This window comes from Muntiacus reevesi, chromosome 6 (assembly GCF_963930625.1).
Source record: "Muntiacus reevesi chromosome 6, mMunRee1.1, whole genome shotgun sequence".
Lineage (NCBI taxonomy): Eukaryota > Metazoa > Chordata > Mammalia > Artiodactyla > Cervidae > Muntiacus > Muntiacus reevesi.
In genome coordinates this window covers 31,627,183-31,642,056 of record NC_089254.1, presented here as the reverse complement: position 1 = coordinate 31,642,056, position 14,874 = coordinate 31,627,183, and the positions used below count along the sequence as shown (strand labels likewise).

The 14,874-nt window shown below is 40.4% G+C and overlaps 1 pseudogene; it reads left to right on the top strand.

The window, feature by feature from the left end:
• The first annotated feature begins 10,768 nt into the window (after positions 1-10,768).
• LOC136170297 (methylosome protein WDR77-like) lies at positions 10,769-12,536 on the top strand (annotated as a pseudogene).
• Positions 12,537-14,874: the final 2,338 nt, after the last annotated feature.

Sequence of the window (14,874 nt, the reverse complement as noted above, 5' to 3'; positions counted from 1 at the left end):
TTCATCTTCAGCATCAGTCCTTCCAATGAATATTCAGGGTTGATTTCCTTTAGGATTGACTGGTTTGATGTCCTTGCTATCCAAGGGACTCTCCAAGAGTCTTCTCCAGCACCACAATTCAAAAGCATCAATCCTTCAGTGCTCAGCCTTCTTTATGGTCCAACTGTCACATCCATACATGACTAGTGGAAAAACCATAGCTTTGACAATACAGACCTTGGTTGGCAAAGTGATGTCTCTGCTTTTTAATAAGCTGTCTAGGTTTGTCATGGCTTTTCTTCCAAGGAGCAAGAGTCTTGATTTTGTGGCTGCAGTCACTACCCACAGTGATTTTGGAGTCCAAGAAAATAAAATCTGTCACTGTTTCCACTTTTCCCCCATCTATTTGCATATTTATATCATATATTGCATATATTTATATTATAAACATATGCACATATTTTATATATAATTTATATAGTTACATAAAAGCAATGGGGCTTCCCTGGTGGCTCAGATGATAAAGAATCTGCCCACAAAGTGAGACTCGGGCTTGATTCCTGAGGCAGGAAGATCCACTGGAGCAGGGAATGGCTATCCTCTCCAGTATTCTTGCCTGGAGAATTCCATGGACAGAGGATACAGTCCAAGGGGTTGCAAAGAGTTGGACACAACTGAGTGACTAACAGTAACTAAAAGCAATACAGAAAGACAAAAGAGGTAGAAACGTAGACCACGGTGAGCTCAAAATATTCCCTATCTTCAGACTTCTGTTCCTTAAACTGAGTTCTAGCATTTCTACTTGGAAAAAATTCCTTTTAAAACTTAAAACACATCTGCCACTTTGACCACCTTCTGCCAACCCCTATGTTCTCCCCAAGGAAGCAGGAATTGCTTAACCAGACTGATAAGGCTCAAAATACTCATCTGGCCACACATAAAATATAAGCATTCACCATGCATTTAAATGCAAAGGGTACACACAGGTGACCTATTTGCCATCTTTATTCTTGGGGTTAAGTGTGTAACCAGGCCTAGAATTGCCAACAAGGAAAAGCAGGTCCTTCCAGCTCTTAAGGAACTGGTTATTGCTTCTTACTGTGGTAATTTGTGGCTTCCCAGAGAGTGGTGACATGCCAAGGTAATAGATTGGGTTTGGGAGCACAGGTGGGAGGCACTGTTTAGGCTTCCATGAATGCTTTTAAAATAAACACTGATAAATTGGGATGTGTCCAGAGGTACAAAGGCAACCCTTTGGGAAACACTGACCTAGGCTATGTGTATCAGGTATTAATAAATGACCCTGAACAACTTATCCTTCACCTTGTCCTCTCCTCTTGTTGAAAGATGAACTGTAAGTCAAGGAAGCAGCCACAGGTGAGGCAGGCTTTGGTTCTGATGGCTAATCTGATATGAACCTTCAACCTGTAAAAATGCATCTTATTTGCACCCACAAAGCTCAGCAGGAGGAGCTCCTCTCCTCACTTCCTTGCAGGCCACAGCCATTTTAAAAACTTTTTTCCTTACCCCCCATCCTGCAATGGCTCAGCGGGTTAAGAATCCATCTGCAATGCAGGAGACACAGGCAGTGTGGGTTCCATCTCCATGGGTCAGGAAGATCCTCTGCAGGAGGAAATGGCAACCCACTATAGTACTCTTGCCTGGAGAATCCCATGAGCAGAGGAACCTGGCAGGCCACAGTCCATGGGGTCACAAACAGTCGGACACAACTGAGTGACTAGCACTTTCACTTTCCCTACCAAGGCTCTCTGTGTTCTTCGTGACTTGGTAGCACCTGATTAACAAAACAGATGGAGCAGAGAAGGGGACACAGCGCCTGATCCACCCCAGGTCTTGCACCCTTCACTCCACCCCAAGGACTGCCCACTTCCTAGAAATAATTAGAAAAAGTACAATCAATAATGCATTAGCCAGTCTTTTGAAATTCCTCTTGGGTCAGCAGGCATGGGCCCTGCTGAATTTTACACTTGAGAAATTAACCAATTCTTGATTTTATTTCAAAGGTCAGAGTAATAGGGAAAATACTTCTTTCATTTCCAAGAAATTCATTTTAAAATTGGCATCTCACACATAATAATATCACTTACAATAAGTCTGGAGCTAAAGTAAAAAGAATTTTTCTCCCTAATCATCCTATCAATCTTTGAAAATATTTAGGTATTAACTGTTTTAATATTTCCCTCCCAACAGCAATGTCACATGTGATTCTGATAAAATACCATTTAAGTATGTATGAATCTGAAGTATTAAAATTTTAAAAGTGAGCAATAAGCAAAAGTACATCAAGATACTAGTATAATTATATTCATTGTTGAATTTTTGAAATGGCAAACTCCTGGAATGGACAAAAATATCTATTGATGCAGGTCTAAATAAATGAATCACAGTACATCCACAAAATAGTAGTATATTCTGCCATTTACTTTTTTATTTTTAATGAAATTTTATATCTGGAGGTCTTTCAGCCATAAAAAGGAACTAGGTAAATTTGTGTGTGTTTTCCTGGGAAAATCTCTGAGACATATAATCTTTTTAAATGATAGCATGATCCCATTGGTGTAACTTTCTTACAGAGTGTGCATGTGTGTGACTGTCTGTGTCTGTTCCTCTGTATGAAACGTAGAGTCATTCATTCAATAAAATATGTATTATGCCCTGCTATGGACCAGGCACTGGGATTTTTTTTTTTAAGATATTACGGAAACAAAGAGGAACAAGACAAAGTCCTCATTCTTAAGAAGCTTATTTGTGAATGGAGAAGAAAAACAGTAAGCAAGTAAATAAATAAATAAGGTACTTTTAGATCGTGACCAACACTATGAAGAAATAAAACTGACCAACGACAAACTGCATAAGATAGGCTGAGGTAACACCTGAAAGCCAGAATAGATCAGGGGAGTCTTTCAGGCAGAAAAACCTTCTGATGCAAGACCATCAGACAGAACAAAGCCAGTGAGGTGAAACAGGGCTAAAGAAGATGGTAGAAATAATTGAAGAAGCAGGCAAAGCCAGATCAAGAAGAATCTTCTAGCTTATTTAAAGCAGTTTACATTTTATTCTATATGCAGTAGGAAACTAAGGAAGTTGGGACTGAGTGATGACGGAGATGACCCAGGATGAATTACAAACCTTAAAAATTGCATAAGCACTCCCCATGCCAGTCCTTAGGATGCATTAGAGGCACCCAAAATTGAGGCAGAAACTTTTTCTCCACTGTTTTTTTAACTATGTGCAAATAATATTTGAAACGTTTAATGAAAAAGTGGGTTAATAATGTAAGGTGGCAAACCAATGCTGAGAATGTTTTCTGGTTTTTTGGTTTAATGTGCAATACTTTTTTCTAAGCATCAGTCTTCATCAAACTGTGAGCAAGGACAATGTCATACTTGCATTGCCTAAGACCTCCAAACTTCTGAACGCCCCACCAATTAAGGAAAAAAAATTACTTTTTAAGTTCATCCTCTTTCTAGCCAATTCAAACCAATTATTTAACCTCTTTAGACCTAGCTTGGGCTTCTTTAAAGAGAGAAATGATGTCTAACTCAGATTTAATGAGTTAATGCAGGAAGAACTTAAAGTTAGGTGCATATTAGAACTACCCAGAAAGTTAGTACAGGTTACAGAGGATCACTGCCATAGGATAAGATCTGAATATCTGCATTTTATTCAAAGTTTCCAGGTGGCTGATACAAACCCAAGCTTGAGAACCAGCAAGTTAGCATGCCTAATCTAGTGCAATTTCTGGCATTGCAAACCCTAATAAAAAAATGTGTGCTCCTCACTCTTCCTTCTTCTGCCTGAACTGCAAAGTAGCTGGTTTCCCTTCTATTATCTGTCTCACCAACTCCTCAGTAAACTCACAAAAAGAAAACTAAGAGAGATAAAATGTATGACCCTTGTTGTTGTTCAGTTGCTGAGTCGTGTCTGACTATTTGCGACCCATGAACTGCAGTATGCCAAGTTCCCCTGTCTTTCACTATCTCCCAGAGTTTGCTCAGATTCATGTCCATTGAATCAGTATGCTATCTAACCATCTCATCCTCTGCTCCCCCTTCTCCTTTTGACTTCAATCTTTCCCAGCACCAGGGTCTTTTCCAGTGAGTCGGCTCTTCACATCAGGTGGCCAAAGTACTGCAGTTTCAGCTTCAGCATCAGTCTTTCCAATGAATATTCAGGGTTGATTTCCTTTAGGGTTGACTAGTTTGATCTCCTTGCAGTCCAAGGGACTCTCATGAATCTTCTCCAGCACAATTTGAAAGCATCAATTTTTCAGTTCTTAGCCTTTTTTATGGTCCAAATCTCACATCTGTACATGACTACTGGAAAATTCATAGATTTGACTATAAGGACCTTTGTTGACAAAGTAACATCTGCTTTTTAATATACGGTCTAGGTTTGTCATAGCTTTCCTTCCAAGGAGCAAGCATCTTTTAATTTCATGGTTGTAGCCACCGTCTGCAGTGATTTTGTACTATTCTGCACAAATAATAAAAGTCCTGTGTGCAAATGTTAAGTTTTATGTGCCCTGCAATTACAGACACATTTTTGGGCGCTTTAGAGAATTTGCATATGCATGAGATGGGTGGGAATAGTGTGGGACCTGCCCTTCTCAATGAGTGACAGTTGATGGTAATGATTTGCTACAGCCCCCTGAGCCTCCCCAACATGGGAGAGTGATTCATTTGCATCCAGACTCATCCACACTGTTGGTGATATCTCCAGACACCAATGACTGACTCAGCCTCCCAGGAAGTAAAGGTCAGGCACTGACAAGGCCGCGGCTGTGCCCACCGTAATGGAGCAACTGAAGTCCTGGAGGTGCTCCTTGAGACTGACTCTTCCCACAATCTCACCTCAGGAGGGCTGCGTGAACTCTGGGTTCTCCCAGTGGAGGGGCCAGAGAAACACAATTCAAGAGTATGGAGGAGGTTACTTCTTCTGAGAGATGAGACAGAAAAAGGAGCCAGCAGATAAAGGAGACCTGCTCTTCCGGGTTCTCTCCCTACTCCCCATCCATGTTATACCCCTCCCCGAGTTCTATCCCCATATCAAATTGATACTTCCATGAATCAGTCCCTAAGGCCAACGTCAGGCCCCCAAACACATAGCAACTGAAAGTGAGATGTTAAAACTAGGCAGCTGACTTCACTCCTCCTCATAAAATATGATAGACAAGGAGGACCCCCTACTCCCACCTCAGGAAGAACCAGAGGTATGAATGAGAGGACAGAGGAATTTCCCAGAAAACAGAAACATTGTCCACTAGATTGACAGAACTTTCATGACGACAGAGTCCTTGCCACTCCCACCCACCAGAGTCTGAATGCATGCTGTGCACCAATGACAGTCAGATATTTTTACTGTCCCTTTCGAAATGGAAATTTCTTTTGCAATTTTTCCTGCTAAAGTTTAATTACTGCATATGTTTGTGTTGAAAACCAATAACTTGTGTTTAAGTTTTTACATCATTTGACACAGGGGAAACACAAGGGGACCAGATGGAAAGGAATGAACATCACTGAGAGACCACAGACTTTAAAGAAGACTTTATATAACTATAAAGAGGGTTATATAAGTGGAAAGAAAAATGTGATATTGAGTACCAAACAGCTGGACTCTGAAAATTCACTTCTACTAGCATACCCTTGGCTTCTGCATCACTGCTTTCAATAGCTATTATTGCTTTTTATATCTTTTCTTTTTTTTTCCCGTCAGCATTTTGTAGTCTGAGAGGTATAAAGTGGTACGTTAATGTTAATTTAGTTTACACTTTTATGACTACTAGCACATTAGAGCATCTTGTAATATATTTATTGGTTGTTTGGATTTGCTCTTGTGAATTGCATAATCATATCCCTTGTTTGTTTTTCTTCTTTGTCAAATTGTAAGAGCTCTCTGTGTATTATAGTTATTAACCCTTGCTAAATCCATCATCTGCTTTGCAAATATTTGTTCCAAATTTAATGACTGTTTACAAGCATTGCTTATACTTTATTTTGCATAAAAATTTTAGTATTTATGTGCTCAGATATATCAATTTTTAAATTGATGCTAGAAAAAACTTATTATAGAAGTTCTGAAAATAGATGCTAGGCTTATTATTATTTTATTATCATCACCATTAAGGTCTTTCTTTCCCCATAGACTGTATGCCTTGTCTCTTAGATTTTTTTCTAAAATTCTTAACATTTTAATTTTTATAATTAAGTCTTTGAACTGAAATTTACTTTCATATATGTGAAACATAGGAATCCAATTTTATTTTCTTATAGATGAATACCAAGTCATACCAGCACCAATTGTTAAATAAATTGTTTCTCCATGAATTAAAATATGCTCTTTATGTGTTAAATTTTGATGTTTCCTGTATGTCTGAATGAACAATTTGTCTACTCCTGTGCCAGTTTCATATTACTTGGGTTGTAACGGCTTTATGCTATGTTCTAATATCTAGGAAGTCCCCCTTACTATTCTTTTAGATATATTTCTTGACATTTTTAAGCTTTTTTTCTTGCAACTGAACTTTCATGTTATTGTGTCCAGTTCCACAAAACAAATCCAAGTTGGTATTCTAATTGGAATTGTATGATATTTATAAATTGATTTGGGAATAATTAGCTCTTTACAACTACATCTTCTCATCTAAGAATATACTATGCTTTTCAGTTTGTTCAGACCTTGATTTTATACTGACAATGTGATAGTTTCTTTCATGTAGAGCCTTCGTCTGTTTTGTTAATTTGGAGCATAAATTGATGGCATCAGTGACATTGTAGAGGCAACTACCTTTCCGCACCTCATGTAACTTGCTTTGGCCTAAAGAAGGGGGCAGAAGTGACAGAATGCTAGTTTCAAGCCTAGGTCTCAATAAGCCTTGCATATTCCTGCTTGTTCTTTTGCACCTTTCCCACAGCCATGAAAAGCGCTTTCTCTATAACTTTTTCTCTATAGCCACTGCCCCTTCAACCTAGAGACAGACCTTAAAGCAAAGCCACTCAGTCAAGTTCAGACAAGAAATATGGGTGAAAATACCTGCCAGGGTGGTCCATGCCAAGATCCTGTTTGTCATTCCCACTGCGCTCTTGCTATCTCTGTTGTGACTTACACTATGTACATCGAATACAACCAAGACTGCCATTTTGACCACAGAATACTGGATTCTTTTTTATGCTAAAAGCACATATGGTTACCTGAACATTAGGGAGAGTTAATCCTTTGAGAAGCTTAGAATAAAACTCTGCCCAATAGGGATACCCTGTATCAAATGGTAACAAATCAACAAACTTCATTCCTCTTGCTAAGGATGAGGCACTATGTACACAGAAAAGGGTCGGTATAGCCATTGTGTCATAAACAATTGCTCCACTACTCCACATAGTTTGCTTCCATGCCAGTTTTGGAAGTGTTGGCTATTCTCTTGGGTTTAGCCTATGAATGTCAACAAATCTGTACTTTCTAATCTTTTATTTTCCAACAACAAAATAATAGCTGGTATATTTTAGTATTTACCAAGCAACAAAAATAATACCAAAAATACCCTATATAAATAACATATATATGTCGTTTTGTTAAATCCTAATAATCTGTGAGGTAGTTAGTATTATTATTTTCTTTTAACAGGTGAGGAAACTGAGGTTTAGAGAAGTAAAATAACTAGTAAAATAACCAGTTCATTGTCACATAGCATGGAAGTAGAACTGGGATACAAAATCAGACCTGTCTGGCTCCCAGGACAGTCTATAGCAATGGTTCTGAAAGTGTGGTCCTCAGATTAGCACATCAGCACCACCTGGGAGCTTCTTAGAAATCCTTGGGTCCTACCCAGACCTACAGAATCAGAAACTCTGAGAAACGGACAAAAAGTCCACATTTTAACAGGCTCTCCTCAGCGGGATTTTGATGCCTGCCTTAGTTTCAGAACCACTGCCCTAGACCATACTACCTCTTCAAAACAGTTTTAAAGGCAGGAATAAACCTGTGAACAGAAATGATCTGAAAGTCCTCCTGGAGACTATAAGCTGAGCTTTAGAGAATGGAGAGAATGAAAGTGGGTATAAAAAGGAGATGGCAAAAATTAAACATACTCTAACCAAATGGACTTCCCTGGTGGCTCAGATGGTAAAGCATCTGCCTGCAATGCAGGAGACCTGGGTTCTATTCCTGGGTCAGGAAGATACCCTGGAGGAGGAAATGGCAACCCACTCCAGTACTCTTGCCTGGAAAATCCCATGGACAGAGGAGCCTGGTAGGCTACAGTTCATGGGGTCACAAAGAGTTGGACACAACTGAGTGACTAACATTTTCACTTTCAACCAAATGACCCAGTAATTGCATCCTTCGTTATTTACCCAAAGCAGTTGAAAACTTATGTGCACACAAAATGTAGCACATGGATATTTACAGCAGGTTTATCCAGAATGCCAAAATCTTGGAAGAAACCAAGATGTCCTGTAGTAGATGAGTGGATAAATAAACTGTGGTATATCTACACAGTGGAATGTTATTCAGTGAAAAAAAGAAATGAGCTACTAAGTCATAAAAAAAAAGAGGAAATCTGCTGTTTTTGTTCAGTCAGTCGCTAAGTCACATGCAACTCCTTGTGACCCCATGGACTGCAGCATGCCATGTTCCTCTGTCCTCCACTATTTCCCAGAGTTTGCTCAAATTCATGTCCATTGAGTCAGTGATGCCATCTAACCATCTCATCCTCTGCTCCCCATTCTCTTTTTGCCTTCAATATTTCCCAGCATCAAGGTTTTTTTTTTTTTTTTTACAACAATTGGCTCTTTGCATCAAGTGGCCAAAGTCTTAGAGTTTCAGCTTCAGCATCAGTACTTCCAATGAATATTCAGGATTGATTTCCTTTAGGGTTGACTGGTTTGATCTCCTTGCAGTCCAAGGGACTCTCAAGAGTCTTCTCCAGCACTACAATTCAAAGACATCAATTCTTCAATGCTCAGTCTCCTATATGGTCCAACTCTCATATCCATACATGACTACTGGAAAAATCATAGCTTTAACTATATGAACCTTTGTCAGCAAAGTGATGTCTCTGCTTTTTAATAGACTGTCTAGGTTTGTCACGGCTTTCCTTCCTAGGAGCAAGGGCCTTTTAATTTTGTGACTGCAGTCACCATCTGCAGTGATTTAGGAGCCCCAAAAATCAAAGTCTGTCACTGCTTCCACTTTTTACCCTTCTTTTTGCCATGAAGTGATGGGACCAGATGCCATGACTGTAGTTTTTTTGGTTTTTTTTTTTGTAGTTTTTTTTTAATGCTGAATTCCAAGCTGTATTTTTTTTCACTCTCCTCTCTCACTCTCATCAAGAGGCTCTTTAGTTCCTCTTCACTTTCTGTCATTAGAGTGGTATCTTCTGCGTATCTGATGTTGTTGATATTTCTCTCTGCAATCTTGATTCCAGCCTGTGATTCATCCAGTCTAGCATTTCACATGACATACTCTGCATGTAAGTTAAATAAATAGGGTAACAATAAACAGCCTTATAGCACTTCTTTCCCAATTTGGAACCAGTGAATTGGTTCCATGTGAATTGGTTTCCATGTCCAGTTCTGTTGCTTCTTGACCCACATACAGTTCTCTCAGGAGTCAGGTAAGGTGGTTTGGTGCTCCCATCTCTTGAAGAATTTTCCACAGTTTGTTGTGATCCACACAGTCAAAGACTTCAGCATAGTCAATAAAGCAGAAATAAAAGCTTTTCTGGAACTCCCTTGCTTTCTCCATGATACAATGAATGTTGGCAATTTGATCTCTGTTCCTCTGACACTTTGAAACCCAGCTTGTACATGCGGAAGTTCTCAGCTAAACGTGCTGCTGAAGCCTAGCTTGAAGGATGTTGAGAATAACCTTGCTAGCACGTGAAATGAGTACAATTGTACAGTAGTTTTAACATTCAGTTGTACAGTAGAGGAAATTTAGATGCATATTAATAGGCAAAATAAACCATTTTGAAAAGTCTACTTACTTGTAGTAGATGACTCCAACTATATGACATTCCGGAATACACAAAATCCTGGAGGCAGTAAAAAGATCAGTGGATGCCAGGGAATGGGGACTCTGAGAGATGGAGCAGAGAGATTTTTAGGGCAGTGAAAATACTTTGTATGATAATATAATGGTGGATACATGTCATTAGGCATTTTCCAAACTCCTGTAACATACAACATCAAGAGTGAACCCTAGTGTAAACTATGGGCTTTGGATGGTTACGATGTGCCAATGGAGGTTTAGCAATTGTAACAAATGTACCACTCTGGTGAGGGATGTTGACGTGGTAGAAATTACACATATATGGGAGCAGAAAGCATGGGAAATCCCCACACCTTCCTCTCAATTTTGCTGTGGATCTAAAACTGCTCCTTTAAAAATTGCCTTAAATAAATAAAAAATAAAATATTAAATAGAAAAAAAACTACTTTGCCTGAGTCAAAAGAGTGATTATGTGGATGGAAAGACCAAGACCAGCTTTCATGGAGGAGGTAATCATTAAAAAAAGCTATAAAGAACCGTTAGAATTTGAACAAAGAGCAAAGGACAGGACTCTCTAGCTTGAGATTCTCAACCTTGGCACTAGGAATGTTTTGGAAGAGATCATTCTTTGTCATGGTGTCTGCATTGTAGAATGTTTAACAGCATCCCTAGCCTCTATCCACTAGACACCACTGACATCCTCGAGTTGGGCCAACCAGAAAGTCTCCAGATACTGCCAAATATCCCTGGCAGTAAGAGGAGGGAAAGAGCAATGTCACGCATGGTTAAGAACCAGATAAAGAGCCAGGTGAAAGGAACAGCAGTTGGAAAGGCAAGGAGACAAATAACTCAAAGCATGAGAATGCTTTGGTTAAAATACAGTGTTGTCAAAACTATTCATTATGAAATTCAAAGCTGGAGTGTCATAAAGTAATGAATGGTGGGGCTAGAAAACTCTTCTGGGACCACAGGTTTTCATGAAAAGTGAAAGTGCTAGTTGCTCAGTTGAGTCCAATTCTTTGTGACCCCACGGACAGTAGCCCATCAGGCTCCTCTGTCCAAGGAATTTTCCAGGCAAGAATACTGGAGTGGATAGCTATTCCTTTCTCCAGGGGATCTTCTCGACTCAGGGATTGAACCTGGGTCATTCACATCGCAGGCAGATTCTTTACCATCTGAGTCACCAGGGAAGCCCCACAAGGTGTCATACTTTCAACTTAAAAGTTTGGAGTACACCCTGTAAACAAAGAGGAAATACCAAAGGTCTTTGATCTAGAAGTAACAGCTTAAGAGCACTAAGATTTGTGGATAATGCTTAGAAAAAATTAAAATGACTGCTCAGTGTCCTTCTTTGGGAGAAGATTTTAAAGGGCTGCTACATAGTTAAACCATTAACATTCAATATTTTCTTCTTCAGGAGATATAGAGGCTGTTTAAAAGACCAGAGGCCCAGAGAGGAACCACATGGGGGCTCGCTGAGCTGAATCTCAGGCGGGCATCCAGTTTGTGTCTAGGCTGGAGTTAGAATCGTGGAAATTCAGAAGGAAACCCCATCCTTCCTAGTGCCCACATCCTGTGGCCAAAAGTGGAACCTTCCCCCTAACGTGCCTGCCTATGGAGCAGGTACTGGAGGCTGTGCTGTACCTGTTTTGATGGGATGTTCCTACTCCAGGCTTCTAACCTGAGTTATGGCCCCCTCAGGCTTTTCAAGGCCGCTTTGTGCCACCCCCAAGGAAGGTTTCTGCTTTGCTGGAGTCCAGACGGAGGCCAGAGTGGCTAACCTCACTTGGATAGGAGGCAGAGGTATCCTAGTGGCTTCTGACCCAGGTGCTGTTGAATTGTGGGAGCTGAATGAGAATGAGGTGCTCGCTGACAAGCTCTGAAAGTATAAGCACGATGACACTGTGTCTACAGTCAGTGTCCTGAGCTCTGGCATACAAACTGTGAGCTGGTAGCGAAGACTTCTGGATCAAGGTTTGAGACCTTGCTCATCAGATGGTTCAAAATTCCTACCGAGCTCATTCTGGGCAGGCCACCTGTGTCGTTGCCTTTCTCCACAAGGATCCTGTGTTTCTTTCATGTGGCGAGAACAATACAATCTTGCTGGAGGATATCTGCTGTCCCAAGCCAGCCTCACAGATGGGCCATGGTGTCTCTGGCTACCTTCTTGACTCCCTGACGTTGTGTCCTCAGCAGGCTAGTCTTTGTCTTTGGTGATGAGAATGGGACTGTCCCCCCGTGGACACCAAGAGTGCAAGCTGTGCCCTCAGCTCGGGGGTGCAGTCCTAGTGCGTCACTGGGCCGGTGTTCTCTCCACACAGTGCTCCCCTCCTGGCCTCTGTCAGTGACAAACCACTCACTTGCTGTACTGGACTTAGACCCTTCGGAGGTTTAGAAGCCAAGCCCATAGAAACTTTGTGAGCGATGCTACTTGGTCCTCACTGAATCACTCCCTTCTTACCACAGTGGGCTGGGACCATGAGGTCCTCCACCATTTCATGCCCACAGAACCTCTCCCAGAGCCTGGAACTAAGAGTGTTGCCGAGTAGGTTGGATTCCAGACAAAAAGCAAATCCCCCAAGAGTATCCACTCCCTTTGCTCCTGCCTTCTCGTTGTGTGAGACGACACAGGAGCCTTATATAGTGTGTGAGTATACCAGATCTGTGCAGTTAGTAGGCATTGTCCCTCAGGCTGGGGGAGGCTGGATTCCGAAGCCCTATAGTCAGGGAAGAACAATTTCCTTGAACATGAAAAAAGAATATTTTCTACATCAGCTAGAGGGTGGTGAAAGTTTTTTGAACAAAAGTTTATGGAATTCTTCAGGAAAGAATACTAGAGTGGGTAGCCATTCACTTCTCCAAGGAATCTTCCCAACCCTGGGCTCGAACCTAGGTCTCCTGCATTGCAGGCAGATTCTTTCCCATCTGAGACACCAGGGAAACCCTGTATAAAATATTTCATACTAAAATCTTTTTCTTTAAAAGCTATTAATTTTTATGTTTTTAAAAAGGGAGATTTTTAACATTTACTACTGTTTTTTCTATCATACTATGAGCTCTGAAGAAAGTGACTATTCTCAGCTCAGAACTGACATAAATGGGAGCTGCAGCTGCTGCTAATGTGCTTAGTCACTCAGTCGTGTCCAACTCTTTGCGACCCCATGAACTATAGCATGCCAAGCTCCTCTGTCCACAGGATTCTCCAGACAAGAGTACTAGAGTGGGTTGTCACGTCCTCCTCCAGGAAATCTTCCTGACCCAGGGATCGAACTCAGGTCTCCCACATTACAAGCAGATTCTTTACCGTCCAAGCTGTCAGGGAAGCCCAAGAATATTGGAGTGGGTAGCCTATCCCTTCTCCAGGGGATCTTCCCGACCCAGGAATTGAAATGGGGTCTCCTGCATTGCAGGTGGATTCAATGAGTAAAGCTTCTGGCAAAAGATAATGAAATATACATCTTGTTCTAAGATGTAAATGAAATTAACTTTTGCATTTCTGCATTACCTATGTCCAGTGATTATACTTCAATTTTCTGGTCTTTAGAGTCTATCTCTGGACCCACAAACCCCTCAGCACAAAATACTCATGCCCTCATTTCACATGGCTCTCAACATAATATCACGTGCTACTGTACCACTGTGAAGATAATATGGTAATTAATGCTCAATCAGCTTTAGCAGCAAGTGAATTATTGTTTGAGAAGATGAAAGAGGACAGTCCAGAATGAGTTCTGTTAAACTAAAAACTTTTAAGAATTGGGGAAAATTTAAATCACAAAAAAAGAAAAATAATATATTTCAAAGGACATGAGATATTAAAATCTGAAGGAGACACAAATTTACAAAGTAGAAGATTATAAGTGGCATTCCCATTCTAATTCACACAATGCAAAAATGTTAGGATTATTAATTCTATTAGTAATAGTCCTATTGAAGCAGATCATATGATAGGATATGTATATTTTCCATAGAGGTAATGCCCTTTCTGTGATTTTGATAAGTGCATCTTTAGTTATGCATTAATACATAAATAATAATACAATTTTGAATTTACAGAGCTCCTCTAAAAAAATCACGTCCTGAGAAATTATATTCAAAGTGACCTGAGTGAAAAAAGATTTTTTCCACTGTGAAAGAATTTCCTCCCTCTCTCTAAAGTAACTGGGGAATGAACAGTAACAATCGAACAGAAGGCAGACAATGCATGTCTAAACCAAATGTAAATATGTTGTCTTAAATATTTTATGGACCTTTTGAAAGTCAGAAGAGACTTCTTTAGGAAGATGATTATTTTAATTAACATATAAATATGCATCATGACTTATGCATGCGTGCTAAGTCACTTCAGTCCTGTCTGACTCTTGGCGACCCCATAACCTGCCAGCTCCTTTGTCCATGGGATTCTCCCAGCAAGAATACTGGAGTGGGTTGCCATGCACTTCTCCAGGGGATCTTCCCAACCTAGGGATCAAACCTGTGTCTCTTATGTCTTCTTCATTGGTAGGCAGGTTCTTTGCCACCAGCAACACCTGGGAAGCCCATGACTTCTTATAGGATATTTTAAAGGGGGATTTAACTTGATTGAATCCAAACTAGAAAAGAAATAGTTCAAAGGTAAGATGAATAAAGGACTTCCCTGGTGGCTCAGACGGTGAAGTGTCTGTCTACAAAGCGAGAGACCTGGGTTTGATCCCTGGGTCAGGAAGATTCCCTGGAGAAGGAAAGGGCAACCCACTCCAGTACTCTTGCCTAGAAAATCCCATGGACAGAGAAGCCTGGTGTCCATGGGGTCGCAAAGAGTCGGACATGACTGAGCGACTTCACTTCACACTTTTTAAGATGAATAAACAAAATTCAAAGGACAGAAACAAATATCTATGAAATTTG